Source organism: Glycine soja, chromosome 6, assembly GCF_004193775.1.
Source record: "Glycine soja cultivar W05 chromosome 6, ASM419377v2, whole genome shotgun sequence".
Lineage (NCBI taxonomy): Eukaryota > Viridiplantae > Streptophyta > Magnoliopsida > Fabales > Fabaceae > Glycine > Glycine soja.
In genome coordinates, this window is record NC_041007.1 from 34,402,472 (window position 1) to 34,407,249 (window position 4,778).

Here is a 4,778-nt window from a genome sequence, read left to right on the forward strand (position 1 = left end):
CCATGACTCATATATTATGTTTCTTGTTACGGTTGATGTTGAGTTAAATGGACCAAGTGGGAGAATGTTAGAAGCCCATGTTCCACATGCTTCTTTGATTTTATTCCCGTTGCATTTTTTTGGGGAATTTTGTTTTCTGAATCTGGTCAATTTTTCTTCCACATTCAACGCCTATCTTTGCGACCACCTTCAGTAACAAATCACGTACCCATCCTCTATCTCAGTTCTGATAACAAATTGGTTGAGCTCTGTGATGGACAAACTCTATAAATAAGATGAGATGCTCTCAGTTTTGTATTACCAAACTCACTTCTCTATTCAGAAAAAATACACCATCTATTTAGAACGAGTAAGAGTCTCGAAGAACAAAATTACCTTCCGGTTCATGTATATGCCACTTTGCATTCGATTTGCAATGACTGGAGGTACGCTCGTAATATTTAATTTCCGCTGTTTGATCTGAATGTGTCATTTAAATTGATTTGCATGTTTAGATCAGTACCTATTTAATTTAGAGCTGCATCGTTGGGTGACCCAGACTTTGAAGTGGTTCTCTCAAAATGCCAAAAGAAAAGCTCCAACACAAGAACAAGACTCCAGATTCAGGAAGATTTCATAACACCCGCACTAGGGGCACTCAGCGAGGTCGTGTCCAATGAAGTGTTTGTTTTGGAACTCCAGAGGCATTGCCAATCCAGAGACTAGGCGTGTCTTAAGGAAATTCTGTCTCCCACAATCCTAACTTTTTGTTCCTAGCTGAACCTTGGACCTCCTTTGACAATTTCCCGACTACTTTTTGGGAAAATTTGACCTGCCTTTGCAAAGGCTCTTTACTCGCTCATTGTTATGTTCTGGCTATTTCATACCAACACATCTCCCTGGCTGTTAGTTTTAGTAACTTGTTTTTGTTGTGTAGCATCTATTTATGGTGTCTCTTCTTCAATCCTCTAACCCTGGACCATGGATCTTTCTTGGGGATTTCAATGTTGTTCAAGGAGCTCATGAAAAAAGGGGCAGTCTTCTTCCATTGAAGCAATCCTGTGAAGATTTATGCAACTGCACTACTAGTAATGGTCGAAAGGGATCTAGAAGAATTGATATGAGGTTAGACAGAATCATTTGCAACCATCAGTGTTTTGACACTGGAACTCTATTTCCTGCCTTGCCTTGGTGAGATCAAAATCTGATCATTATCCTTTGCTGCTCTCTTTCGACATGGTGAGTTGCGTCATAAATCTGTTTTTAAATTCATGACTATGTGGTCTGAGAATTCTGGATGTAGAAAACTGATTGAAGATGTTTGGAAGCTACCAGCTTATGGTTACCCTATGAAAATCCTTAGACAGAAGCTAAGAAATGTTAAATCTGCTTTGAAAGTTTGGATCAAAGAAGTTTTCGGAGATATCCATCTAAAGCCCGTCAACGCCTTCAAGAAGTTGGAAGAGATCCAATAAAAAATTCAACATCTGGAGCCCTCTGATTCCCTTATCAACTTGGAAACCCAAGCCCAAGTGGATCTTCAAAAAGCTCTTGATTTTGAAGAGTTGTTTTGGAAGGATAAAGCTCGTTTGAATTGGTTCACACGAGGGGATCGTAATACTGCATTCGTTCACAAATTTGCCAAACAAAGAAGGGCTCTTAATCACATAAGTGTCCTCGGGGATGGGGATTGTTTGCTCCAAACTCAGGACCAGATTCAACAACATATCATCCACTTTTACTCAGCTCTTTTCGCTACAGACAACAAGTGCAGGCCAAATAATTTAATTTCTAGCCTCGTCCTTCCCTTGGTTACTAGTGAGGACAATGCTTTCCTCACAAATCTCCCTTCCCCTGAAGAGGTTAAAAAAACTGTTTTTTCGATGAGTAGCACTGCTAAGTGCTACCCCAGACCCGATGGTTTTGGGGGACATTTTTTTTCATACTTATTGGGATATTATTGCTAAGAGGTCTTCATTTCCACCCTTCAGTTCTTCCCCTAGAACTGGATTCTTCCCGGCCTTAACTCCAACATTGTGGCCTTAATTCCAAAATGTGACATTGCTGATAAAATTGATTTTTTCAGCCTATTGCTATGGGTAACTTCCAGTTTAAGATCATTTCTAAAATTCTAGCGGACCTTGCTAGTATCGCTCCTAAATTAGTTTCTCCTGAGCAGAGGGGAATTATCAAAGGGCGTAGAGTTGCTAAATGCATCCGCACCACTTCGGTGGCCTATAATTTGCTGCAATGCAAATCTTTTGGAGGAAACATTGCCCTAAAAATTGATATCAAAAAAGCTTTTGGCTCGTTGGACTGACAATTCCTTCTCCAAGTTCTTCATTCCTTCGGCTTCAGCACTACCTTTTGTTGCTGAATAAAAACAATCCTGGATTCTGAGACTTTCTTTCTCTATCAATGGGTCTATCTCGGGTGTGCGACAAGGCGACCCTTTATCCCCTTTTCTTTTTTGCTTGGCAGAGGAGGTTCTCAGCAGGGGCACTGCTCAACTGATTCAATCTAAGGTTCTCATCTGATGTCCAGTCTGAAATCTTTCAATACTCCTTTGCACTCGCTTTATGCTGATGACATTCTGATTTTCTGCAGAGGTACTAAGAGAAATATGTACAACCTATTGAATTTGTTTGACAGTTATGGCCAAGCTTCCGGGCAGATGATCAGTCCTGAAAAATGTCTCTTCTTCCTGGGTGCTATGTCTCCTAGAAAAATTTATGAAGTTAAGGATCAATTGGGGTTTTTGCTATTGGGTCCATCCCCTTCTCATACCTGGGCATCCCTCTTTTTATTGGTAAGCCTAGGCCAATCCATCTCAAACCTATCTCTGACAGAATAAAATTGAAGCTTATTTCCTAGAAAGCCTTGCTCCTCTACCTGATGGGGGGAGTGCAGCTAGTTAACTCCATTATCAATGGCATGTTGGCTTACTCGTTCAAAGTTTACTCTTGGCCTCGCAGCATGATCAAAGACCTTGACAGTTGCATCCGGAATTTTGTTTGGGTCGGTAATCCTAATCAACGCAAGATTTGCACTGTCAAATGGCAAAAAGTATGCAACCCCCTTGCTGAGGGTGGCCTTGGTCTTAGACAGATTTCAGCTATTAACAATGCTGCAGCTCTCATGCTCAGCTGGGACTTTATTCACTCAAAGGATCAATGAGCTCAATTTCTCAGAGCTCGTTTCTTCAGGAATAAATGTTGTGTCCAAACTTATAAGAAATCTTCAATATGGCCCACCATTGAGAAATTTCTCTCAGTTGCCACTGATAACACTGGTTGGCTCATTGGATCAGGATAGGAGATAAAGTTTTGGAATGATAAGTGGTTTCTCGAATCCACTATTGCAGATTTGCAAAGGCTACCCGTTAAAATTAAAATGCAGCTTTTATCATCGGTCCATGATTTTCATCCAGGAAATGAGTGGCTGATCCCGAGCTTGCTGTTGGACATAATTCCACACTTATCAAATGTTGTTTCGCATGTTACACCTTCCCCCCTCTTGGATGACTTACCTGTTCAGTGTCCAACTGAGAATGACACCCTCTTGTTTAAAGATGCTTCTGGTTTCTTAAAGCCTCGCGAAAACCGTGATCATTGATGGAAGATAATTTGGTCTCCGATTATTTCTCCATCCAAATCTTTCCTCCTCTGGCAAATTCTGCATGACAGAGTGCCTATAGATGAAAACTTGAGGAAAAGAGGTTGCTTTATCACTTCTATTTGCCCTTTGTGTGCTTTATCACTTTGGGTGCCATTTGGTTTTGCCGTAATCAATTAAGGTTCAATGACAAAACTATTCATTTACAAACAGCAACTACTTTGATCTCTTCTGCGGTCACTCTTTTGGACTTTTGCTCCAAAGGTGGGTCTTAAAACAGCATCCCTGACTTCTCCTTATTGAAAGTCTTTTCTGTTCCCATCAATCCATCGAAGGAGTTGCAGTTTGTTAGCGTGATTTGGTCCCCACCTGCGTGGGATACCATAAAATGCAACACATACAGATCCTCTAGGGGCTCCCCGAGTCATTCTGGTATCAGGGATCATGATGGTGCCTTTCTTTGGTGGCTTTTCGGTCTATACGGGCATGCAGTCCCCTCTTTTTGCTGAGATTTTAGCCATGGAAGCTGCAGTGGGCAGAAACTAGAGAAAGATTTGGTTTGAAACTGATTCGATGGTTGATGTAGAAGCTTTCAAAAACACTTGTTCCCTGGAAAATTAGAAGACGTTGGGAACATTGCATTTTTTTGTGTAAAGATAGAATCATGATTTGTTCTCAAATTTATAGAGAAGGCAACTCTTGTTCTAATCTTCTTGCCAATTATGGGGCGGATTCTAAGTGTAGCTTCACTTGGTGGGATAGTATCCCTCTTTTTGTTAGACATGAGTACCTTCGAAACAAGCAGTCCCTACCTAACCATAGAACTTGCAAACTTGATTAATGGGTTTTGGCCTAGTCCCCCATTTTGTTTTGTCCCTTGTTTTGATTATTTTTAATGATATTTGGTTTCCCTTGGGTAGCAAGATGGTGCCAGCATTGCTGAGATGGTCCTGTCCACGGAGAACCTCACTAATTTGATAAAAAAAAAAAATAGTTATTAAAAATGTTCAATTAAATGTTCTCTTTTAAGTATTTTGAGTATAAGTTTTAATTTTTTTAGATTGAAATACGTGAAATATATATATTTATTAAATAAAAGTAGTGTTATAAATCTCGAATTAAAAAATAGTACAGAACTATGAAAAATTCATCAAATGTTATTTTATGATTTATAATGATCCTTT

The 4,778-nt window shown here is 39.9% G+C and overlaps 1 long non-coding RNA gene across 1 annotated transcript; it reads left to right on the forward strand.

Annotated features, from left to right (window-relative positions):
* The first annotated feature begins 551 nt into the window (after window positions 1-551).
* On the forward strand, window positions 552-4,515 carry LOC114416816. The gene is made up of 2 exons (XR_003667592.1): window positions 552-2,504; window positions 2,587-4,515. It is a non-coding gene; the product is annotated as an uncharacterized LOC114416816 (long non-coding RNA).
* Window positions 4,516-4,778: the final 263 nt, after the last annotated feature.